General features: G+C 41.0%; 8 non-coding genes across 8 annotated transcripts; 4 read left to right on the top strand and 4 right to left on the bottom strand.

Moving 5' to 3' along the window:
- Positions 1-550: 550 nt before the first annotated feature.
- Positions 551-622, bottom strand: trnag-ucc (transfer RNA glycine (anticodon UCC)). Its single transcript has one exon. It is a non-coding gene; the product is annotated as a tRNA-Gly (tRNA).
- A 1,555-nt stretch (positions 623-2,177) lies between these two features.
- Positions 2,178-2,249, top strand: trnad-guc (transfer RNA aspartic acid (anticodon GUC)). The gene has a single exon. It is a non-coding gene; the product is annotated as a tRNA-Asp (tRNA).
- A 226-nt stretch (positions 2,250-2,475) lies between these two features.
- On the bottom strand, positions 2,476-2,547 carry trnag-ucc (transfer RNA glycine (anticodon UCC)). The gene has a single exon. It is a non-coding gene; the product is annotated as a tRNA-Gly (tRNA).
- Positions 2,548-3,185: 638 nt separating this feature from the next.
- On the bottom strand, positions 3,186-3,257 carry trnag-ucc (transfer RNA glycine (anticodon UCC)). Its single transcript has one exon. It is a non-coding gene; the product is annotated as a tRNA-Gly (tRNA).
- A 638-nt stretch (positions 3,258-3,895) lies between these two features.
- trnag-ucc (transfer RNA glycine (anticodon UCC)) lies at positions 3,896-3,967 on the bottom strand. Its single transcript has one exon. It is a non-coding gene; the product is annotated as a tRNA-Gly (tRNA).
- Positions 3,968-16,259: 12,292 nt separating this feature from the next.
- trnak-uuu (transfer RNA lysine (anticodon UUU)) lies at positions 16,260-16,332 on the top strand. The gene has a single exon. It is a non-coding gene; the product is annotated as a tRNA-Lys (tRNA).
- A 120-nt stretch (positions 16,333-16,452) lies between these two features.
- On the top strand, positions 16,453-16,534 carry trnas-uga (transfer RNA serine (anticodon UGA)). Its single transcript has one exon. It is a non-coding gene; the product is annotated as a tRNA-Ser (tRNA).
- An 895-nt stretch (positions 16,535-17,429) lies between these two features.
- trnak-uuu (transfer RNA lysine (anticodon UUU)) lies at positions 17,430-17,502 on the top strand. Its single transcript has one exon. It is a non-coding gene; the product is annotated as a tRNA-Lys (tRNA).
- Positions 17,503-26,678: the final 9,176 nt, after the last annotated feature.

The following is a 26,678-nucleotide window of genomic DNA, read 5'->3' as shown; positions in this document are numbered from 1 at the left end:
GAAACTCTCTTTGTTTGGACCTGGCACTTAAAAAAATTGCATGAACTTATTGACCTGACCTACCAGGCACCATATTAAAAAAAAGGGTCTCTAATTTAATAATGTAACACTTTTTATACAGACACTTCATATTTAAACGGTATTAGATTATTTTTTGGATTCACTGGCTTCTGTGAAGCGTTGAGCTAAAATGACGCATGACGCTGTTCCTGGAAGCCGCGCTGATCGGATACAACTACCTGTCTCTGCAACTCTTTGTTAGTATAGTGGAAAGTACCTCCGCCTGTCACGCGGAGACTGGGGTTCGATTCCCCGACGGGGAAATCCAGTCCTGTACTGCTGCCAAAAGACCTTAACAAATGTTTTGCTCCAGCAAACAAGTTGCAGGAGAAGTTGGCAAGGGGCCTCGGACGACTGTTTTAAAGACAGCTTGAGAAAAAATGCAATGCGTTGGCCGGGAATCGAACGCATACAGCAAGAATGGACAGACCCAGGAATCGAACCCATAGCAAGAATGCTCGTAATCAAGGTCTTTAATTTACAAATGTGATGCGATGGCCGGGAATCGAACCCGGGTCAACTGCTTGGAAGGCAGCTATGCTCACCACTATACCACCAACGCAAGACTGTTGGTTGTAGACTGGAAGCCCTGTTCTGCGGTCAGCAATAATTTTCGCAATACTTTAGCAGCTGGCAGGTGCAGATGAACTGAAACTCTCTTTGTTTGGACCTGGCACTTAAAAAAATTGCATGAACTTATTGACCTGACCTACCAGGCACCATATTAAAAAACAAGGTCTCTAATTTAATAATGTAACACGTTTTATACAGACACTTCATATTTAAACGGTATTAGATTATTTTTTGCATTCACTGTCTTCTGTGAAGCGTTGAGCTAAAATGACGCATGACGCCGTTCCTGCAAGCCGCGCTGATCGGATACAACTACCTGTCTCTGCAACTCCTTGTTAGTATAGTGGAAAGTATCTCCGCCTGTCACGCGGAGACTGGGGTTCGATTCCCCGACGGGGAGATTCAGTCCTTTACTGCTGCCAAAAGACCTTAACAAATGTTTTGCTCCAGCAAACAAGTTACAGGGAAGTTGGCAAGGGGCCCGGACGACTGTTTTAAAGACAGCTTGAGAAAAATGCAATGCGTTGGCCGGGAATCGAACCCATAAAGCAAGAATGGACAGACCCAGGAATCGAACCCATAGCAAGAATGCTCGTAATCAAGGTCTTTAATTTACAAATGTGATGCGTTGGCCGGGAATCGAACCCGGTCACCTGCTTGGAAGGCAGCTATGCTCACCACTATACCACCAACGCAGGCCTTAGAACGTAGACTGGAAGCCCAGTTGTGCCGTCAGCAAGAATTTTCGCAATACATTAGCAGCTGGCAGGTGCAGATGAACTGAAACTCTCTTTGTTTGGACCTGGCACTTAAAAAAATTGCATGAACTTATTGACCTGACCTACCAGGCACTGTAGTGATCTTTTTCTTTGTAGAAAAGTTAGAAGCTCAGACCAGGAGACAGTAGAAGTTTTCCAAGCAGAAGTTCTTTATTGTTTGTCGGTAGCTGCAGTCATTCCAACATCGTCTAACTAAGGGAACTTTACATTGTAGTTTATATACATTTCAAGGGGGAGGGATTACATTGTGAGGAACAAAGCATGTAAATGAGTTGAAACATGAGAACAGAACGGTGCAGGACTTCTCGCACTGAGATAAGAACTCCAACACAAATGGTCTCAGTAATAAAATAGCAGGTGTTCAAACTTGCTCAGCATGACTCTTCACCCGGTAAAACAATGAGAACAGGAAAAGCCTAGCCTTCTCGCACTGAGATGGGACAGTCAGGAATATCCTGCTGGGAACCCCTACCGTTTGCAGAGATTTCCTGGTCTCATCATTTATAAACTTTCTCAATATAAAATACTATTGTATTGGAAATCTAAATTAAACATTTAAATAAAATTTGTAATCCTACAACACCATATTAAAAAACAAGGTCTCTAATTTAATAATGTAACACGTTTTATACAGACACTTCATATTTAAACGGTATTAGATTATTTTTTGGATTCACTGGCTTCTGTGAAGCGTTGAGCTAAAATGACGCATGACGCCGTTCCTGGAAGCCGCGCTGATCGGATACAACTACCTGTCTCTGCAACTCCTCGTTAGTATAGTGGAAAGTATCTCCGCCTGTCACGCGGAAGACCGGGGTTCGATTCCCCGACGGGGAGATCCAGTCCTTTACTGCTGCCAAAAGACCTTAACAAATGTTTTGCTCCAGCAAACAAGTTACAGGAGAAGTTCGCAAGGGGCCACCGACGACTGTTTTAAAGACAGCTTGAGAAAAATGCAATGCGTTGGCCGGGAATCGAACGCATACAGCAAGAATGGACAGACCAAGGAATCGAACCCATAGCAAGAATGCTCGTAATCAAGGTCTTTAATTTACAAATGTGATGCGATGGCCGGGAATCGAACCCAGGTCAACTGCTTGGAAGGCAGCTATGCTCACCACTATACCACCAACGCAAGACTGTTGGATGTAGACTGGAAGCCCTGTTCTGCGGTCAGCAATAATTTTCGCAATACTTTAGCAGCTGGCAGGTGCAGATGAACTGAAACTCTCTTTGTTTGGACCTGGCACTTAAAAAAATTGCATGAACTTATTGACCTGACCTACCAGGCACCATATTAAAAAACAAGGTCTCTAATTTAATAATGTAACACGTTTTATGCAGACACTTCATATTTAAACGGTATTAGATTATTTTTTGGATTCACTGGCTTCTGTGAAGCGTTGAGCTAAAATGACGCATGACGCCGTTCCTGGAAGCCGCGCTGATCGGATACAACTACCTGTCTCTGCAACTCCTCGTTAGTATAGTGGAAAGTATCTCCGCCTGTCACGCGGAAGACCCGGGTTCGATTCCCCGACGGGGAGATCCAGTCCTTTACTGCTGCCAAAAGACCTTAACAAATGTTTTGCTCCAGCAAACAAGTTACAGGAGAAGTTGGCAAGGGGCCTCGGACGACTGTTTTAAAGACAGCTTGAGAAAAATGCAATGCGTTGGCCGGGAATCGAACGCATACAGCAAGAATGGACAGACCCAGGAATCGAACCCATAGCAAGAATGCTCGTAATCAAGGTCTTTAATTTACAAATGTGATGCGATGGCCGGGAATCGAACCCGGGTCAATTGCTTGGAAGGCAGCTATGCTCACCACTATACCACCAACGCAAGACTGTTGGATGTAGACTGGAAGCCCTGTTCTGCGGTCAGCAATAATTTTCGCAATACTTTAGCAGCTGGCAGGTGCAGATGAACTGAAACTCTCTTTGTTTGGACCTGGCACTTAAAAAAATTGCATGAACTTATTGACCTGACCTACCAGGCACCATATTAAAAAACAAGGTCTCTAATTTAATAATGTAACACGTTTTATGCAGACACTTCATATTTAAACGGTATTAGATTATTTTTTGGATTCACTGGCTTCTGTGAAGCGTTGAGCTAAAATGACGCATGACGCCGTTCCTGGAAGCCGCGCTGATCGGATACAACTACCTGTCTCTGCAACTCCTCGTTAGTATAGTGGAAAGTATCTCAGCCTGTCACGCGGAAGACTGGGGTTCGATTCCCCGACGGGGAAATCCAGTCTTTTACTGCTGCCAAAAGACCTTAACAAATGTTTTGCTCCAGGAAACAAGTTACATGAGAAGTTGGCAAGGGGCCTCGGACGACTGTTTTAAAGACAGCTTGAGAAAAATGCAATGCGTTGGCCGGGAATCGAACGCATACAGCAAGAATGGACTGCCCCAGGAATCGAACCCATAGCAAGAATGCTCGTAATCAAGGTCTTTCATTTACAAATGTGATGCGTTGGCCGGGAATCGAACCCGGATGAACTGCTTGGAAGGCAGCTATGCTCACCACTATACCACCAACGCAAGACTGTTGGATGTAGGCTGGAAGCCGTGTTGTGCGGTCAGCAAGAATTTTCGCAATACATTAGCAGCTGGCAGGTGGAGATGAACTGAAACTCTCTTTGTTTGGACCTGGCACTTAAAAAAATGGCATGAACTTATTGACCTGACCTACCAGGCACCATATTAAAAAACAAGAGGTTAATGACACAATATCCTCAAAATCAGGAAATAATAGTACCCCAAACTAACACATACAAGACATAGAGTGCAGTCACCATCACACACACACATATTAGACACATATTTTAACTGTTCATTTTTAATGTTCGCTTTTCATTATATCATCTCTAAAAAGATTTAAATTTTAAGTAAGATTTTAAACTTCACATTTTACTGTAGCTTTTACCAGCTGCTTTGATCTTAGAAAAGTCAGCTGGATTTTGGTTCATTATCACTATTTTGCTTCAGCTTGCTCTAGCAGGCCGATAACAGAAAGACAGACACAGTTACCATCCCTGCCTCCACTCAGACAGTCTCTCTCTCTCTAATGGCGCTTTTCCACTACACAGTACCAGCTCGCCTTGGCTCGGCTCGGCTCGACTCGACTTGCCTTTGTTTGGTTTTCCACTGTGTAAAAGTTGTACCTGTACCTGCTTTCGGGTACTTTTTTTCGTACCACCTCCGGCGAGGTTCTAAGCGAGCTAAGGCGATACTAAAATGTGACGTAATACAATGCCGACTGCTGATTGGTCAGAGAGAATCGTCACTATTCACTGCGTCATCATTGCACGCCGCAGACGGAGTATCCAGAATAACCAGAGAATAACCCCGCCATTTTTAAATAGTTTGCCCAGATATACTAAACTTACTATTATGGCAACTCGGAAGAATACGCCGTGGTCAAACGAGGAGGTGCAGACTTTCCTATGTTTGGTTGCCGAAGAAAGGATCCAGCGAGAGCTTGATGGGGCAACGAGGAACGAAAAAGTTTATCAAGAAATCTCCGAACTGCTGTCCACACATGGCTACAACAGGACTTTCCAGCAATGTAGGGAAAAGTTAAAAAAACTGAAAAGTGACTACAGAGCTGTAAAGGACCACAACGGCCGCAGTGGTTCAAACCGAAAAAGCTGGAAGTGGTACGAACAGATGGACGGTATCTACGGCCATAGACCGGCGAGCAACGGGAGGGAGGGTGGACTTGACTCGGCCACCAGTTTGTTGGAGTCGCTGTTGGAGGATGGTAAGTGTTTAAAATTTACATTACATTAATCATGTAGGCGCACTCTGCTTGAGAGTTTTGTTTTCTGTAGGCTGGCTTTTGAAAAGCTGAAGCTCACTTATAACATCGAAGACTGTAAACTTGTGTCGCAGATAACAATTGCTGCTACCGCTAACTATCTGCCATTGCTATTTTCGTATTGTGTTGACTTTTGTATGATCTTTCTATCTAGATTCCTTTTCGACGAGCGAGAATGGTTCAGTGACTCCCACTGATGCCACCTCGGCACCGGAAACAGCGGCACCATCGACACCAACAAGATCAGCAGCGTCGACACCGAGACCCGCAGCAGCGTCGACACCGGCAACCGGTTAGTATAATTGGAGAAAAAGTAAACTCTTCTCGCCTGTTGTCTGTGAATCTATACACACTTTTTAATATATCATTAATCGTATCAATAACTCATTAATATAACGTAAACGTACTTGCATAACAACAGGAAGCATTCCCAGTTATGGGAATGCAGGATTCATTAATAAACCTGTTCAGTATTTTTATAACTTTCCAGACGTACACCTATACTGTACACATGGTATTTTAAAGTTGACATTTACTAAAATAGATGTTTAATAAATACATTAAATACATTTACTCAGATGTTAAGTCGTTATATACTATATAAGTAATAGTAAGTTGTGGGCTTGTCTTTTTTTATGTAGAAGCTGTAATGATAATACATGTGAACAATTTACAACACACACACAACCTTTGAATGAAACGTGACTTGTCCGTTTTTCTTTATAACTCATTCATTGTAATTATTTTTTTGGCCAGGACGGAGGAAACGAAAGAGGGAACAGGAGCATCTGACTGTCCTGAGGGAGATGCAGACATCGGATGTCGAGCAGCTGGAATTGAACCGGGCACAGCGGGAGCGCCATTTACAGATGGCACTCGATGATGCAGCACATGCCCGAGAACTAGAAGCGGCTTTAAGGAGAGAGGAGATGGCTGCAATGTCGTCCTTCAACCAGGCCTTTCTGGGAACCCTGAGCCAGCTTGTCCAGGCACTGAACCGGCGGGATGCTGTTCCACCGCCCCTGGACTGAAACCCCTTTGTTTATTTTAATTTAATGTTTGCACTACATGTAACATATGTATATAGTTGGATTTGTGAATTTATATTAATATTATATTTTTTTCTATTTGTATGCGTGTTTAAATAAAACCTTTTTGAAACTTATTACAAACAGTGTCTTTTTTTGATGGTTTGCCTTTTTACAAGGGTTTAAACAAGTATTTTCAGATTTTATACTGTGATAACCTTTAATAAAAAACAGCAGAGACAACATATTTAATGATAATGTATTTATTTAGCAATTAAAATAACGCATCAGACCCTCCCGTACATCTCTGCCCTCCTCCTCAACACCCTGTGCCACTGGCACCACAGGCTCTGCTGCTGCAGGTGCATCCCAGTCATCGTCATAGTCCTCTCCATGACTCTCACAAAGGTTATGCAAAGCACAGCAAGTAAGAATCATAGATTTCACGATTGTAACATCACAGTCATTTCTTTTCATGAGGCAACGCCACCTTCCCTTCAGTCTACCAAAAGCGTTTTCAACCACTACCCGTGCTCGACATATTTTCTTGTTGTAGATCTGCTGTTCTACTGTCAGCCGTCCAGTGTCAGTGAATGGCTTTAGGAGCCAGTTCTGCAGGGGATAGGCAGAATCTCCCAGGATGTAGTAGGCAACATTCACCCCACCAATATTCCTGGTGTAAGCTGGAAAGTGGTTGCCACGGCTGGCCAACTCCCACAATGTGGACAGTCTTAAAACACGAGCATCATGCAATCTGCCAGGCAGTCCTGCAAACACGTTCCAGAACAGTCCTTTTCCATCTACAACACCTTGAAGGACCTTGTCTCTCCATCACTGGACGCAGTTTGTTGTACAAATATATGAATGTTTCTTCCGACATTCTGAAGTTCTGAACCCACTGCGCGTTTGTGAAACCAGGAACAATAACATCCCACCACTCGGTAGCTCGGTTGAAAGCCCAAACAGACGGTTTGCCGCGGCGACTTTGCAAAGCTAAACAGATCTGAAACACATAAACCATGCACATTTTAGTACGTAATACTGGTAGCTATAAAGTTGATTAAATACTTTGCATATAGTATAGTATTTACACATATGCAAACGTTAGCTATGTTAGCATAACTTACCCTCTTGCGTCGGCTTTGAACAACCGGATTCGTCTCGTAGTCTGAACTCTGTAGTAATTCCCAAACTCTCCTGTTTTTTTCAGCAGTGTTTCGTTTTTCTGCCCTCAGCCTCTCATGAAACAACGTTTGTCTTCTTGCTGTGAGAAACAGCCACATCCCGAGGATCAAAAACAGCATATACTCGATTTCCCCCATTGTCCTGTGTGTGTGGGTAGCGGATGTGTGTCGCGTATAAGATTACGTCACGGCAGTTTCCTGCGGCGTCGCTATGACTACCGGGTACTATTTGTGGCGGTACTATCTGCAATGGAAAACGGAGCGAAAAGCGAGCCGAGTCGAGGCGAGCCGAGGCGAGTCGAGCCGAGTCGAGCTGGTACTGGTAATGGAAAAGCGCCATAAACAAATAATCTTTTCAACAGCCTCCTAAGACTGTAATTTAGACAAAATGTAATATTAAATTTATTACATTAACCTTTTACCATTCACCTTTGTTATCCAGACTCTTCTCAAACCTACAAAAGCCTGTCTTCATCTTTAGCCACCACCATGCCTAACGACCTTCAGGAGTTAAAACTATGTTATAGACATATTAGCTCAACATTAACTCTTCTATACATTTTACTTGCCCATATGGCAACCAACATCATGTCCCTCATATAATTAAGTTTTGTTACTGTCTCCGCAGCAAATAATGGCAATCACCTCATGGAATCAGCTGGCTCCTGAAAGCCCACTCCCGTTAGCTATTTATCTTTAATTTTCTTCTCTTCAGGGTGTCGTCCCCTGGCATAGTTGCAGACACTTGTCACAATGAAAAACAAGCCATACAATCAATGCGGTTTCTGGTGAGTGGTATAGAGGAACTCACATTTCTGGGTCAGACTGCCGTAACATTAATTTTAACCTCACAGCGCATCTCACCTCTCAATGCTCTGCTGACCCCGGTGGCCTCCAGTAATCAGCGCTCAACTCTCATACCTTTCTCACAAATAACACCTCCATCCGGAGGTGCCCAATGTTCGTGACCCCCTGCGTTAGGCTGTCCCCTGGCCAGGAAGATCATCCCGTCATTGAGTAGCCACTCGTACACACGTACACACTGGTGACCGCTCTTTCCCAATACAATCAGTTTTCTTCAACAGAACTCAGCTGTTTTCTGGAGCTTAGGAAAGGCACGTTCAAGAGTCACCAGAGCCATTCCGATTGCCTAATAGTGTTCACAGGGAGACAGGTTAATAACAACAGTATTTAATCACTTAAATCCATTAACTATCTTAAAAGCAGCAACCTAGCTACTTAGACTATACTCAGTGAATTTAGATCACAGCCGTACATTCAGTGTACTTCATCTGTAGCCGGAGCCATCGGTCCTGAATGGTGGAGACTAAATGAGACAAAGTTGTTACTGGTCCTAAAATACGCTAATCAAAATGTCACCTCTATCGTTTAAGGTCTGTATTATTTTAAAGACTTCTTTAAAGTCATTCAGTTTTACTTTTAACATTTTTAACATTTAAATACAAATTGCCCTCTGAATGGTAATGATTTCTTTTAACATCTCTGTGTCTATGGTTTTCAACTGAAACACTGTGCTTTACTATAAATAGCTTATTATCACTTATGACACAGGCTCAGATAACAGCTTTTAGATGACATTGAATGAGAGAGAGACTCTGAGGCATTTAAGACTGGTACACTGCTCTCTCATATACTTCTAACATCAAACTTTTATCTACCATCTTTTAACTCTATCCCAGCTTAAGGCATCTTTGCCAGAAATTACATGTGTTTTCAAATAAACATAGTTTTACAGTTGTCTTTTGCCCACGTCAGGGAATCTAGACATTACAAATTTCCATTCAGATTGAGTCTCTGTCGCACTGGCTGTTTCAGCCACAGCACACATCAGATTTAGATAAGCGAACTGTTTCATTACAGCCAATAGCAGACTTATCTTTTGAAAGCAAAACATCAGCTTCTAGCTCTTTCATGGTCAACTTTTCAAGCTGTTTGTTTAATCAGATGCCTTTCAACACATTTTACATTTAGCAACTGTTAATTCAGTAGCCTACTACTTCTGCTTATTTGTTCTTACATAAAAATAATTATTCTAGTTCTCAATAACGTTTCACATTTCTCAATCTCAATTTTAATTGTCAAGTTCTCAACCATAGTTTAATATTTGACTTTAGTTTTCTCTTGGAGTTTATCAATCTCCAATTAGGATTCACACTATAAGTTTGACGAGGCAAGCACTCTCTGCTTGTGATACTTTTGCAGTTATTGTAAATCATCTGTGAGATTAGTCTCTCTATATCATCTAAAACCTTTTTAAAATGTTTAATTACAACACAATCATCCTTTTAGTTACTTTGATATATTTTGCAACTCACATCTGTTGGAGTCATTAATTTTACATCAACCTGTATTCATCAATTCACTTATAAAAATTACTATTATAGAAATTACTATTATAGATATTTTCTTCAAAAGGATTCACTTTAAGACTTCAATCTTTTGACCTTTTTATCTCTTATTTCTCAGACGAAAAATGTCACTGTCGTCATTTAAACACTGATCTACTTTCAAACCAATATTATTACCAAAAATGTATTGTCATTTTATCACATTTTAAACACCTTCTCGGTGGGCATTTACAGTTACGTATTAAATGGTCCTGATGACCACCATTAAAACACTCTCGGCTCCAACTTACTGCACACCCTTGAAGCAGTGTGTCCCAAACAGGAATGCAAACCGAGCTGATAAGCAGTTCTCTGTATTCTTTTACAGTCCACCAGTGGCTGATTTAATCATAATAGCCCAATCATAATCTTCATCATTATTATTGGCAGAACATTAATTGTCATAAGCTGCAAAATATTCTAAGTTGTTTTCACAAAGTGTCTGTTTAACTTTAGTCACACTTGTCCAAGGAAATGATCTTCGACCCATAATTTAATATACTTGCTTTTTGTAATCATCGTAAGCAATACAAGGCTCAATATTTTAATTTTTCAGTTTCTTTGTTTGTTTGTAGCCAGTCAAGTTGTTGTTTAAATTTCCAAACAGAAGCAAAACTTATCAAGACAACCATTTACTTAATAATTTCTGCAAATTTCTCTGAAGTGAGGGCTTCAGAGCACAGCTGCTTACAGCGTTCGCTCTTTTCTGTCTCACTATTAGTTTCAGGACTGTTCAGGTTACTGATCAAGTTACTCAGTTTGTCTGCCATATCTTAATAACAGTTCAAACTCACCTGAAGTCATTGCAGAAATGGAGGCGGCGATCTTTGAACAACACAGCTTGGCTTCTCCGTGATGAAACTGCAGAGTATACTCCAAAATCACAGTTACATATACTGGTCCATGCCAATTTGGGTCACAACTTTTTTTTTCTTTTTTTTTTTTCTCTCTCGGGATCGTTCCTGATGCATCCCTGGCAAACAACCCTATTTTTGTTAGTATCCCTAACTGCCTGATTCACTAAATTCGGGGATCCCCTATCTGAGATGGAAGAGATTGAGCAGGTTTACGGTGCCACTGGACCTCCCGTCCAGGGACGTACTCTGCTGGGGTGGTGCTACACCATTAATGCCCTGCGGGGCCCACACAGAGCATGCTTCGCTTGCGCTGTCTGCTGCCATTACCCTTAACGACGCTCTCAGCGACTTCTTATCCTCTCAGCAGTAGGCCTACAACTTACTCCTTCACTCGCCTCATCGGAGTGAAGGCTACTTACTCCTTCACTCGCCTCATCGGAGTGAAGGCTCTCCCGCTCTCCTTCAAAATCTCTTCCAGTCAGACAGCCCTAACAATTAATAAAAGCTTACTACCTTGTGTGTTGATTTGCCAGAGATGTCACCACGGAATGATTGCCCGCCGCATCCTCCACCAAACTGTAAGGGGTATACAGTTAAAGACCCAGAACCAGATATGAAGAATGAAGACCCAGAGTCAGAATTATAAAAAATTAAAGAAAATATTTACTGAAGATAGTTTGCAGTTTCATCAGCAGAAGTCAGCTTCAATACTCGCACAGGAGTTCGTAGGCCGCCCCGCTTACAGTTACAAAGATCACAGCAGTTATACGATTTCCAAGGTCTAAGCTACGTCATTGCTTACAGGATGAATGATTCTCATTGGCTATGAAATAGATAAACACAGTAATTTTCCACACATATACAGATAGACTGAAGCATATCTCCATCGATTATGCAGCTGAAGTTAGGCACGTCATGACCTTCCAGGTCGCAGATTTGGGTTGCTGGGCGCCAGCATGTCCAGAACAACAACTCAGTCAATCTCCAATAATGCCAGTGGTTCCTTAACCTGTAACCAAGAAGACTAACACACACACCAACACACAGCTTTTCCAAGGTTGGATTTGGCCAGGCTCTCACTATAAACAGGAGAGTCCTCTCAAAACATCAAGATAATGCGTTCTTTCTCTCAAGGATAGCTAAACTTTAGTCTAACTGGAAAGAAAGGCTTTAACAAAGAAATGGCCCCTTAAACGATTGGGTTCAATGACCCCTATATGTTTTAACACATTGAAGACCTTTCTCAAACACAATACAAGTCAAGTCAAGTCAAGTCATCCTCATTTATATAGCGCTTTTAACAATGTAGATTGTTTCAAAGCAGCTTTACAGAGATAAAGATATAATTTAAGGTAACAGAGATTGGTTTGGTTTTATAGTGGCTCTTGAAAAATGTTTTTTCCAGCTAAAGTTAGTTTTGATTGATTCACTTCCATCTAAATGATAGTTTGTTATTAAGGGTAACCTTCTTTCTCTCAAGGATAGCTAAACTTTAGTCTAACTGGAAAGAAAGGCTTTAACAAAGAAATGGCCCCTTAAACGATTGGCTTCAATGACCCCTATATGTTTAAACACATTGAAGACCTTTCTCAAACACAAAACAAGTCCGTATTTCATTTCTGGAAGCTGTGTTAAATAAGCAAGCACTGCATTCAGATATCAAATACAGACATTAAAGAATACATGAAAAGAACATTTCAGTAATCACACTGGTAACTTATATAAATAAAGTAAAATCTCCAGAGAAGTCATTCAATTCATTTGATATTAAGAAGGAAAAATATTGATTAATACCTTAATTATAATCAATCATTACATATACATTGAAGCAGCAGTGGATTCCAATCCACCCCCTTCATCTTGCAGCGGAAGCTGATGGTGAGGGCATCGGAGGAGTGTTTTTGGTCATCTGTTTTTGCTGCTGTTTTAAAAGATACTGCTGCAAATTGTACATTTTGCTGCCTGGCACACACTTCTGCCTCATTATAAAGAAAGCATTTCCGTCTGCCCTGGTATCCCAAATCTTCCTCCAAGTGTCTTGTGCTCTGGATCCAAATCCAACAGTATTGTCATCCTCTGTCAAAACTGGCACTGGATCTGGCCTTTGAGACAGATACTGTTTAAGATCTTCAATTTCCTTGAAGCTTCTTGAATACTCAAGAAAGGAAATGAGGCTATCCTTGCATGGACCCTCTGGGTTGAACTGCCCAGCCTGTTCTTCTTCCTCAACCTTATCGGACAGGTACAAAGCATAGCTGACATCATTCTCTAATAACAACTTGAAAGACTTGCCCTTGTACTTGCCGAACTGAAGAATGCATTCTCCCAACACCTCTTGCTTGTCAGAGACATCCCCTCCTCTATGTAACACAACAGAACGGGCGTTCAACTTGACCAGATCTTCTCTTTGAGGTGTTGACTTGTCCTGCAGTAAAGGGTTGTCTTTAATTCTTTTTGCCTCTTCTGATGGGTCCCGGCGTAAATGGCCCGACGGGCCTTTCCTGAAAGACACTTTGACTTTCCTTGGGAAGAACACTGTTTTCTTCATGATGCTGTTCTGAAATCAGAATGTATTCATTGGTGTCTCAGCATAAGCATTTAAATACTTACAGTAACAGTTAATACTAAAGCATCAGTGATATACATAAAAGAGTTATTTTACAATGCTATAATATTCCATAATATTACTGTTTCTTAACTGAATAAATGCAGCCTTAGAGCACGTACTGTTTATTAAATTTGCATTATTTAATATTCATTATTTAAATTGCTTTAAAAATGTATATATGTATATATAAAAAGTTAACAAGTTAACTAATTAAAAATGTTAAATTATACCATTAAATTGTACACACACATATATATATATATATATATATATATATATATATATATATTTGTTTCTAATTTAAATGTAATATATGTGTGTGTCTGATATTAATTACATTATAGGAGGACCAAACCCGCAGAAATTAAAAATTAATAAATAAACATGTAAACAAATAAAAAGATAAATTTGATAATAGGAAAATAAATAAAGGAATAAACGACTTGATAAAATAAATATGATTTATTCTTTACCAAACTAATTTTTGTATTATTTCCCTTAATTTATTTTCTGCTTTTATTTATTTGTTAATTAATATTTATATTTGGTCAGCAAGACCAACCAACCTAATTATCATGCACATCAAAATGTAAGAATAGATATAAAACTAAAGAAAGAAAATTAAAAATAAATAAAGATTAAAATAAATAAATCTGGAAATAAATACATATTGGAATAAATAAATAAACAAATAAATGAATGCATAAATAAATATAAGAATAAATGGAACAAACAAATAAATAAAATAATAAATAAATACAATTAAAAATAATACAAATACATTAAAATATAAAAGCAAAAAATTATAAATTAGGGGAAAAATATACAAAAATACATTTGATTAAAATGAATCATGTTTATTTTATCAAGTCTTTGTGACGGAATAATGTTCTTTGACTTGTTAGGTGTACTGTTTCTTATCGTCACAATCCATTCAACACGATAACAATACGATTACATGACAATATACATGCAATTTAAATGATACAAATATTTGAATAATAATGTATATGCGGTCACCTGAGGGAAAATGTGTCTGCAATTTGCATACCCTTTGGTAAATGTATTTCATGAACAATGCTCACCTAACAAGTCAAATAACATTATTCCGTCACTAATTTATTCTGTTAAATTCATATTCAGTCAGTATAGTTCTGACAGCATGACTTAAGTATTACTTCATTCATTTACTCATTTATAATCATCCAGTCATAATGCAGCTCCTTCTTTAAAGATCTTCTAACATCTAAATAATGAATTAAATCAGCTCATCTTCATCTTCAAGTCCACATGGGTGTCCTAGCAGAGTAACAACATGTATTGTGCACATGAACCCAAAATTAAATGCCACTTCGGTTGATATTTTGTAATAAAAGGCAAGAACATTCAAACAAATGTCCAAACACATTTTTCGGTCACTTCATTTGAAATAGTATATGTATAAAGACCATTAACTTACTTGTAAAGAATGTGGGCTCTTTTCCAGGCAGGGGTAGTGTGGAACTATGTGTAGGATGAGGTGCAGTCGGTCTCAAAGATAGATTCTGTGAAATTCTATCTCCAAACCGAGAGTCTAAAGGGGAAATCTCTCCTTTATTACTTTTAACCTCTGTAAAAAGCAAGAAAGAGTAGAATAGTGAGAAAGCAAACATAGTTATTTTTTCTACTGCTGCTGAATCATTTACAAATTTGGTAACTATCATGCGGTAATTGTCAAAATTCCTGTCGATTTGGGATGGGCCACAGTTGCTAAAGTTCACTCACGTGTCTGCCTTTTAATTTTATTCTTAAAGCGAGTTCCTAGAGTTTCACACAATAAATGTATATATTCACACTATATACTAGAATTACATCTCTTGTGCCTTAATTTCAAAGGCAACATAAGTAATTTTCAAATAACTAAAATAACTTCAAAACAATAATAAAACATTAATTATACGCTGTATATTTTCTAATCGCTAGGTGTCAGTACACTCACTGGCTGTTACCTAGAGTGCCGTGGGCTTGCTATTTGTTCCAAACAACATGGCTTTTGACGCAAGTTTACAGTAACGATAAAAGCATGTGAAGATGCTTTCCAGCATTGACAGCATGCGCCTGCTTTAGTTTGTAACCTTCTGGAGGCCTAGCTTAAACTTTATAAAAGGAAAAAAAAGTCACTGTTACAGGATTACCCTTGAAAAGAGTTATGTTGGTAAGAAACAGTTTCGTTTGCAAGCTAAAGATGACAAGGCCCCTTTGTAGTCTGGGACATGTCGGGTAGACCGGTAGCTCGCTGTGATCGTATAGTGGTTAGTACTCTGCATTGTGGCCGCAGCAACCCCGGTTCGAATCCGGTGAGTTTTACTCTTTTTGTGCACGGCGCGTGTCCTTGATGTGCTCTGGATGTTCGAGTGAATTGAAACTGGGACCTTCTTTGAAAGCATGAGTTCTCAGGTTCGAACCCCTAGAGAAAAGACTGAAAACGAAACGCTCCTATTGATTTCGGAAGAATCTTGTTTCAGAGAGAATATGGTGCGTGTATATTTTCTAATCGCTAGGTGTCAGTACACTCGCTGGCTGTTACCTAGAGTGCCGCGGGCTTGCTATTTGCTACAAACAACTGCGCCTTTGACACAAGTTTACAATAACGATAAGAGCGCGGCAAGTCAACAGCATTGAAGCGTGTGAAGAGGCTTTCCAGACAAGTAGCAGTGAGTTTTTGTTCTTTTTCCTAGCATTATTTTCCTTTAATGACTATTATCATCAGTCTAATAGGCTGCATTCTCACTAATTTGCAAATATATTTTGACATACCAGAGGTTTTGACGGCCGTTCTGAATCTTCGAAGAAGGAAACGCAATGCATTGGAGGACACTCTTTTTTCTGCGCCAATACGATTCATTTTGCTGTGCGTTCGCACGCAGCACGCACGCTTCTCGAGCAAGAGCCCGGATAGCTCAGTCGGTAAAGCATCAGACTTTTAATCTGAGGGTCCAGGGTTCAAGTCCCTGTTCGGGTGAACGAGCCTCTTTTTGTGGAGCGGTACGTTTTGTTGTTGAGTTCTTGCTGATCTACACTGGCCTCGGGCAGCGACGCTGCAAGGCAGCAAGCCAAACGACATGCCCCTTTCAGACAGCTTGTAGTCGTGGCCGAGTGGTTAAGGCGATGGACTTGAAATCCATTGGGGTCTCCCCGCGCAGGTTCGAATCCTGTCGACTACGTTGACAGTCTTCTTTAGTTTGTAACCTTCTGGAGGCCTAGCTTAAACTTTATAAAAGGGAAAAAAGTCACTGTTACAGGATTACCCTTGAATAAAGTAATGTTGGTAAGAAACAGTTTTGTCTGCAAGCTAAAGATGACAAGGCCCCTTTGTAGTCAGGGACACGTCGGGTAGACCGGTAGCTCGCCGTGATCGTATAGTGGTTAGTACTCTGCGTTGTGGCCGCAGCGAATCCGGGTCACGGCAAGGTTTTCTGGGTGCCATTGAAATTGAGCTCCATGTCACCACCTCTCCTCACCCCGTCCTTCGGCCTACTCATTTTGTGCACGGCGCGTGCCCTTGATGTGCTCTGGATGTTCGAGTGAATTGAAACTGGGACCTTCTTTGAAAGCATGAGCTCTCAGGTTCGAACCCTTAGAGAAAAGGCTGAAAACGAAACACTCCTATTTATTTCGGAAGAATCTTGCTTCAGAGAGAATATGGTGCGTGTATATTTTCTAATCGCTAGGTGTCAGTACACTCGCTGGCTGTTACCTAGAGTGCCGCGGGCTTGCTATTTGCTACAAACAACTGCGCCTTTGACACAAGTTTACAATAACGATAAGAGCGCGGCAAGTCAATAGCATTGAAGCGTGTGAAGAGGCTTTCCAGACAAGTAGCAGTGAGTTTTTGTTCTTTTTCCTAACATTATTTTCCTTTAATGACTATTATCATCAGTCTAATAGGCTGCATTCCCACTAATTTGCAAATATATTTTGACATAGCAGACGTTTTGACGGCCGTTCTGAATCTTCGAAGAAGGAAACGCAATGCATTGGAGGACACTCTTTTTTCTGCGCCAATACGATTCATTTTGCTGTGCGTTCGCACGCAGCACGCACGCTTCTCGAGCAAGAGCCCGGATAGCTCAGTCGGTAAAGCATCAGACTTTTAATCTGAGGGTCCAGGGTTCAAGTCCCTGTTCGGGTGAACGAGCCTCTTTTTGTGGAGCGGTACGTTTTGTTGTTGAGTTCTTGCTGATCTACACTGGCCTCGGGCAGCGACGCTGCAAGGCAGCAAGCCAAACGACATGCCCCTTTCAGAAAGCTTGTAGTCGTGGCCGTACCCTCCGGCGAATGGACAGCCTAACTATTCCTAACCATTTGTTACAAGTCCTAACACAAGTCCTAACACAATCTAAATAAGTCCTAACAATTCCTAACACAATCTAAATAAGTCCTAACAATTCCTAACACAGGTCCTAACAATCCTAAATTACGTCCTAACAGTTCCGAACAGCGGGTCCTAACAGTTCCGAACAGCGGGGCAAAACAGCCATTGGCTGGACGGGCCAAAACAGTCATTGGCCGAAACATAGTCTCGTGACCACCGTCATAAAGAGCGACGGCGCGAAAAGGACTCGTCATTCACCCCATCACTACCTGAGACGGTTTTGTGTTTTGATGCAGGCAAGTACAGTTTAATTAACATTTTAACGTGAAAGAGAAAAATTATCTATTCGTTGGACATTACAGTTCAAACTCGGTTTAGGTTGCACACGTTTAATTCAGCTATCTTTATTTGTAATTCGTTGTTTTAACACTTATATAGAGTTCGGAGGCCATGTTTTGATATAGTGATATAAATCGCGGCCTTCATACTGCAAAAGCTTAGCCGGACTGGTTTAAGATAACAGTATATGGACTATAAATGAGGATAATAATTCCTATGATGATTAATGTTAAAATACAGAGTGGTGACTTGTTTTGTATTAACCATAGAGTGTACAAATAAAACCGTAATAAAAAGCCTAATAACTTTAGAAACTAATTATGTTATAATTTTTACATAATGAACTGCTTTATTTTTACTCTCTGTTGCTTTTTACTGTTTTCAATTTATTAGTTTTTTTTTTTCAATCGCTAACAAGCGCTTACCCATACTTCAGATAATTTTTCTAAACTCTTAAAACAGACTCACACCCACAAAACACAATTGGCCAAATGGACGATTTTCTTCTCAAAAACACATTTTGAAAAACACACTCTTCATTTCAAAATAGAACACATCTTTCTCTGCATACACTAACTTTACCAAAACACTGAAAATCTGACTCAGACTCAGAATGAAATTATTCTGTCAAAGAATAACACTTGTTTTCACGTCACAAGGTACATGCAGTCAATCAAAGTACACCCAGTTTCAAAATACTGGCTATTGTTGACATTACAAAAACTTCATAGACTTTAGTGTTTCAGTTTGAAAAACATGCAAAACATGCAGTCCACCGTTTTTACACTACATTTCTTGGTTGGGAATTGTATGTCCACATGTACAGTAACTTTACTTTTTTCCAGCCTCTCTTAGTGAAAGACCGTGGTTGATTACATGGTCAATGATAGTGGCACGGATTTCATCACTGACTACTGTTCTTGCAGCCCTTGGAATGCCACCACCACATATTCTTACACCTTTACATTGCCCTCTCCTTGGGCCTTCTCTTCTCCCTGGCCCTGCTCCTCTCACTTCACCTCTCATCTCTCACTGCACCCCTCACTGCATCTCACCTCTCACTGCATCTCACCTCTCACTGCACACTGCACCCCTCACTGCACCTCTCACTGCATCTCACCTCTCACTGCACCCCTCACTGCACCTCTCACTCCATCTCACCTCTCACTCCATCTCACCTCTCACTCCATCTCACCTCTCACTGCATCTCACCTCTCACTGCATCTCACCTCTCACTGCATCTCACCTCTCACTGCATCTCACCTCTCACTGCATCTCACCTCTCACTGCACACTGCACCCCTCACTGCACCTCTCACTGCATCTCACCTCTCACTGCACCTCACCTCTCACTGCACCTCACCTCTCACTGCACCTCACCTCTCACTGCACCTCACCTCTCACTGCACCACTCACTGCACCCCACCTCTCACTGCACCTCTCACTGCACCTCTCACTGCACCTCTCACTGCACCTCTCACTGCACCCCTCACTGCATCTCACCTCTCACTGCACCTCTCACTGCACCTCTCACTGCACCACTCACTGCACCCCTCACTGCATCTCACCTCTCACTGCACCTCACGTCTCACTGCACACTGCACCTCTCACTGCACCTCTCACTGCACCCCTCATTGCACCAATTTGAATTTAGTGCAACGTAATCATTCATTCTATTTACCATAGTTTAAAAATTGTCTTTTAACATGGTTAAATTAACAAACATACGTAATTTGACAACCATCCATGTGTAAAATCCCTCTTCTACATAAAATGTGTCTTAAATGTTTTCCCCTAAGCCTTTTCTTTAAATTTCATTTCATTTGTATCTCTCTGAAGTTGTTCTCAAGTTGTCTCGTATTTACCCTGTTGTTTCATATTTATAGACATGACTAAGACTGGTAAACCAGACTCATACTGGCATGACATCATGTGCAAGTATGCCCAAGGGAAGTACCACTTCTCAACAGGCAAGAAGCCAGGGGCGAAGAAGTGGAAGCATGCCTTGGAAAGAATTAATAACTGTCCATTACACAAACAGACCTGTGCATATGATATATTTGGGAAAATAATCACTTGCAAATGTGGTTATCATAAGGTATGTAATGAATGTGATTATTTTACCTATGCTGGTGATCATTACTAATTTAAAAACATTTTTTAATAAGAGAAAAATGTTCATTATTTGAGCTGTAAAGCCTGACATGAAATAATAGTCAGAAAAAGGTGTGTGTGTATATATATATATATATATATATATATATATATAATGCGCACAAACTGAGCAAAGCTGTGCAATTTAGTGCAAATGCTGTCAGTACACTAGATTAATTTCTTAGCTTTTAATGTAAATCAGTGAGGTCTTTATAATGGTATAACAGGTTACTTGAATAAAATGCATATAAATGTCAATTTAACTCGCAGTAAAAAGATGCCTGCACAAAGACCTGAAGGTGGGTGTTTTTACAATTCTACTTAAAGGTGTATTACTTTCCTTAAAGAACAACAACCTATGAATCAGACGACAGTTTGCATGTAGTAATTGTGTACAACATGTTTTTCAGCAAAGTTTTGATTTTGATAATTTGCAGATTTTGAGACCTAGGGAAAACACTAATCCTAGGGAAAACACTAATGCTTTTTTTACAGTCAGCAGAGCAGACAGTGTTAGGCATGCAAGCAGGACCACAGAGCAGTGCAGGCATGCAAGCAGGACCACAGAGCAGTGCAGGCATGCAAGCAGGACCACAGAGCAGTGCAGGCATGCAAGCAGGACCACAGAGCAGTGCAGGCATGCAAGCAGGACCACAGAGCAGTGCAGGCATGCAAGGAGGACCACAGAGCAGTGCAGGTGCAAAACCTGCCTCATGGAGCAGTGCAGGTGCGCAGGCAAGACCAGCCTCATGGAGCAGTGCAGGTGCGCAGGCAAGACCAGCCTCATGGAGCAGTGCAGGTGCGCAGGCAAGACCAGCCTCATGGAGCAGTGCAGGTGCGCAGGCAAGACCAGCCTCATGGAGCAGTGCAGGTGCGCAGGCAAGATCAGTCCCAGAGAGCAGTGCAGGTGCTCAGGCAAGACCAGCCTCATGGAGCAGTGCAGGTGCTCAGGCAAGACCACTGAGCAGTGCAGGCGCAAAACCAGCCCCAGAGAGCAGTGCAGGCTCAAGATCAGTCCCAGAGAGCAGTGCAGGCTCAAGATCAGTCCCAGAGAGCAGTGCAGGCTCAAGATCAGTCCCAGAGAGCAGTTCTTCAATAAAGTGTGGTCTTTGTGGTGAAGACATTGATGTGGACTGTTTCTCCGAACATCTGTCAGATTACCATGTCCAAGAATGTTGTGACCAGTGTGGTGCAAAAGTCTGGGGTGCGGTTGGACTTCTTCACCACATTGAAACTAATCATCCTTGTACCAGTCTTGCAGGGACAGAATCTGTGGATCCACCAACACCTTCTCCAACAACATCATTTACTGAATCACCCGCATACATTGAAGAGCAGCAAGGCGTTCCACAAACTGCACCTCAAACACCATCCCTGGAAATTAACCTGAGGCCTCCAGTAGTGAATTGGGTGAGTTTTCTCCCCAAACAGTTCTGTCGAGTTATTAAGCCAGCAGACCAGAAGTGGATCGCGCAGTGTCTATATGACGCCACAGGACGACTTAAGCAGCAGTTTTCTCAAAACTGGTTTCATCCACCAAGTCCCAGCAAGCCTACAACTTCACCTCCTGATCCTAACACCTACTTTAGACAGCGTATGTTTCTGTGGGCCCCAATGAGAATGTGGGGTATTCCTCTGAAGTGCACACAGTGCAATAGGAAGATGCACCATTCAGGAATCTACACAAAAGTGAGGGAAGTCATTGATATTGACTCGAGATATTATTTAATTGGAGTAGACTACCCTCGCTGCAGTAAGTGTAAGATTCCTGTCTGCCCTTGGAGTTCGGAGATCCTCAAACAACTAGATCCCTCCCACAGAAACAAATTCCCCGCTGTTCTTACCACTCACCTTGCACTTGACAGGAAGTGTGTGACTTTGTTGAAGCCTAGAACTGCTGGGAACAGCTCCAGTTTCTTGCAGCAGGCGCTTGAAGAAGTTCACAGCGAGGAGTGGGCAAGACGTACCATTAACTATCTGACAGACTGTGAATTTCACAAAAAGAAATGTGCCCTAACACAGGCTGAAGTGGTATATCAGCAGCCACCGCCTTTTTGCCCCCTACCTCTGGCACAGTGGTTTGAGACGGTTCATGCCAACGAGATCCTGAGTCACATTGATGAGCTAAAGGGTGTCATAACATCAACATATGGTAGCATCCTGAAGCTTGATTCTACCAAGAAGGTAAATGTATATAAAAAGAGGCAAATGCATGTTAATTTCAACTTGATGTTCAGAGATTTTTATCTGATTGTAATGTTTGTGTATTTATATAGATAACTAAAAAGCTTGCTGGTGGCATTGCGGACACTGCTACATGGATGACCAATGTTGGCAATGAGTTTGGCCAAGTCCTGAACTGTGTCCTAACCACTGGTGAGGGAGCTGGCATAGATGACTTGTGTCAGGGCATCGTAAAGCGATACAAGGATGCTGGGGAGCCAGAGCCAGCTGTGATTTACGTTGACCGGGACTGCTGCAGCGAGACAGGTTTGTTACATTAAGTCTTTACCTAATATGAATGTGTTTGTATTTCTAATTCATATTAGCAACCATTTCAGGCATGTTTCTAAATTACTAAAAACTAAATTTCATTCCTGTACATGGTTTTTCTAGGTGTTTGTTCATATTCTTTAAGAACACTCATAAAGAGAATTTTTAGAACTATTTACTATAGAAATTTATATTTTTTAGATCTATTTACAATGGTTCTAAAATTCTTAATTTCTATTTACAGTAGCAATTTACTATGAGAACCCTGTTCAGTGTTTGCAATCAAGTAGACAAAAGCTTATGTAAAACAGCATTATTATATTTCTTTAATGATGCAAATGTAAATCTGAGAAAACAATCACTCCTTGTTTCTCATTGGTGTAGGCGTGACTCCAGTTCTTACCTGGTTCCGACCATGGAATATCACAGTGCGACTTGATGTGTTCCACTTCATGCGGCGGTTTACTGCTGGCCTTACAACGGAGCACCATCCACTGTATGGCACTTTCTGCTCCAAGTTGTCCAGCTGTATATTTGAATGGGACAAGGATGACATCTCTCGTCTTAAAGAGGCGAAAAAGACCATGCTTTTAAAAAAACATGGGGGTCATATTTCAACAGAGGCCCAAATCCTGTCAAGCATCACCTCCAGTGAGCTGGCCAAGCACTGCAGGAGGAGGACACGCGGAGTTGAAGAAACTCGTGTCTTGATACAAGGACTGCTGGACTCCATGTGGGAACTGACCGACACCACTGGTTTGCGCCTCATCAATCCAGAGAGCATGACACGTGTGTGGGAGGTACAGCAGAAACACTTACCTTGCATCCAAGATCCACCCGGTGTTCAGTTGTACACAAAACTGGGCTCCGGTTTACAGAAGGGTGACAAGGTTCTGGATGTACTGAGGTGTGGCAGAGGGTCCTCCTCTCTGGAAAGCTTCCATCGCCACCAGTGCACTTTTATTCCAGGTAAATTGAAATTATAAAACAATATTATGCATATATTTAAATAGTGTTGTCACAATACTGAAGTTGCTGACTTCGAAAATTAAAGCCACCAAATTGGAAACAAACCTTTTTCTTAGGCCTGGTGGTTCTGAGTGGGGGGTTATATAATAGTATTTTAATCATGTGAAACATTGTCTTTCAGGTTGGAGATGTAATGCACTACATACGCAGATGTACATGCTTGAGGGTGCATCTAGGTGGAACATCAACCGAGCTCATCAAGCTGTGGACATGAGTGGTACATCACTTACTAAAATGTATGATGTACGTTTAATGTCCCACATGAATGTCCTCAGCAACAGAGTCCTTGGATGTGCACTCCTGACAGAATTCAAACCTCCTGGGAAACCCACTGGTAAGATTCACCATTGTACACACTATTACGATGGTGATTCCAGGCATCACTGTGTGTTTTCAAAGGCTTTGCATGCTGCCTGAACGCTAACCAATCAGACCATCGTTTTCATGACTGATCATTGCTGTAAAGGTGCTTGTTCCTAGTTATAAGATATGTCAGTTTGTGAAGTTGAAGTGTATTTGTTTTAGTTTTTCTTTTGTGATTTTTGCTTTTACATTTTTCATGTTAATCGCAAAATAGATTTTTCATTAGCAACACTACATTCATCACATGCACTGTAGCCTACTGCTTTAGCCTGATATATAGCTCTTATTACAAAATGTTTATTGAATCTTTATGGCAGATGAGCGTATAGCTGTGGAGTACTTGCTGGCACAGTCTGACAGAGGAGACCTGCTTTCTCCACTGGAGCAACATGAAATCGCCTTGCCAGAGATGGAGGTTGAAGTTCAGGAGGATGAGTGTCTGGATGTCACAATATGTGATGCGGCAGACCTCAATTTGGGCACACACACCCTTGCAAGTTCCAGCAGTCATGGTGATTCATTGATCTCACCTCTGGTAATGTCAATTTTCTTGATCGTTTTGAATTAAAATTACATAGGAATGTTAATGTTTTTAGGAGCAATGAATGAGTTGCTTCATGATTAAACGTTCATTTAATTAAAAGATTAATAATAGTCAATTTGAACAGTCAATTTTGTAACTGAAGTTTATTCTTCTCTTTAAAATGATTTTAAAAAATCTAGGAAACCAGTGTGCCAAGTGGTGGCTCTTACAGTCCTGACATTGAAGACATTTCCTGTGCTGGGCCCAGCACACCAGCTCCGGTAAAGTTTCTAATACCTGATGCTTGTAATTTGTGAATGGTTTATCAAAGTATCAAAATAATTTCCTAATCCAGGATTCTGTTTTTGTTTCCATTTCTAGGACAGTAGATGTGATTCAAGGGGTGTTCCTGGATGGGAGGCAGTGGATAACCTGGCAGGCTATCTCGTCAGTCTCAACCGCACGATCACTGGTTTATCAACTAACGAGATAGCAGAGATCTTGCGGTTGTATTCGTATTTGCATACCATTGATCAGTCCCCCTCCAAGTATTCCCTTAAGTGCAAGAAAAAGACCTTGGAAGGTCCTTGGAGAGCTTCTCGGAAGCGTAGTGGCTCAGCCCCTGGTCAGCAAGCAGCTGAGAGGTGAGTTAAATTGTAGTGCACCGGTGTTAAATTTGAGTCTTGTTGAATGCTCCCTGTATAATTTAATTCCTTTCAAAGGTTAAAAATACTTTCAAAAAACTGTTTTGATGAGATCCAGGATAGATCATAAAGTCTATCTCTCATTGCCATACAATTCCAAAACATAATCAGTCTATATGTTTACAAAGCTATAATGAACCATAGAATACTAATCATACATAATACAATCATGCATCTTTTTATTCACAGACTGTTCATGACTCATGGTCAGGCTGCCCAGAGACCTGATGCCAACAGGGTTTCAGAATGTGTTGCACTCAAGCTTCTGAAGGAATTCAGGGAAGCCAGAAATAGGCCTAAAGATAACAAGGGCAAAACCTTTCCCATTCCTCAGGCAATTGTGATGATTTATAGCCACATCAAGCAGCTGCTTGAAGACTGCAGAGAGCTACTAGACCAGACCAACTTGGTGCTAGTTACTATAAACAACACCACAGTGTCTTCATGGTGAGTTGGATTTCAGCTTCCTAAATTCACTTCAGTAATATGAAATCTATTCCTATGATGAACGACTGCACTTCTGAAATAATAAATCTTTTGAACTATTCTCTATTCCACATGTATTTGTATATAACATACATTAAATGTATACATTGTTTTCAGACACCGTCTCATTTTGAAACTTGCAACCTTTTATATGTCTGCCAAAAAAAGGATTTAAAAAATTTGGTAATAAATGCATACATTGTTTCACAAAAGCTTTTCAGAAATTCAGAATGTTACGGTTTAGAATACGTTATTGCTTATTACACAGCTTTCTGAAATGCTTGATTCTGATTTGTCAGTTGAGACATTCCACAGTCTGTTTTTCTCTGATAATGTTCACAAAGTGCGAAGTTCATCAATTACGAAATGAGGTCAATTCGGCTATAAATCAGCTGTAATGTTATCAGTTTAGTTATTGTCCAATAATGTCAGTATAGTCAAATTGATAATATTGCTGAATGTTAAAGGAACACGCTGACTTTTTGGGACTTTAGCTTATTCACCGTATCCCCCAGAGTCAGATAAGTCCATACATACCCTTCTAATCTACGTGCGTGCTGTAACTCTATCCGACGCCCCCACCGCTGGCCTAGCTTAGCACAAATACTGGAGGTAAATGGCTCCATCTAGCATACTGCTCCCAATAAGTGACAAAATAACATCAACATTTTCCTATTTACATGTTGTGATTTGTATAGCAACAGTGTGTACAAATAACAAGGCCATATGAGACGCAGGCTTCTTCTAACCATATACATACTGGGAAGTATATTCTCAGAAGGTGAAGCACTGCTACTTGGACGGAGTGATTTACTCGCAGCACCTGAGAACTGGTGAGGAGCAGAGAGTTTGCTCAGAGTTGGAGTAAATCACTCCACAGAAGTAGCAGTGCTTCGGAGATAC

This window comes from Siphateles boraxobius, unplaced genomic scaffold (genome assembly GCF_051911475.1).
Source record: "Siphateles boraxobius isolate OS27281-9 unplaced genomic scaffold, OSU_SipBor_1 23, whole genome shotgun sequence".
NCBI lineage: Eukaryota > Metazoa > Chordata > Actinopteri > Cypriniformes > Leuciscidae > Siphateles > Siphateles boraxobius.
Note: the sequence above shows the minus strand (reverse complement) of the source record. Positions and strands in the feature narration are given on the sequence as shown.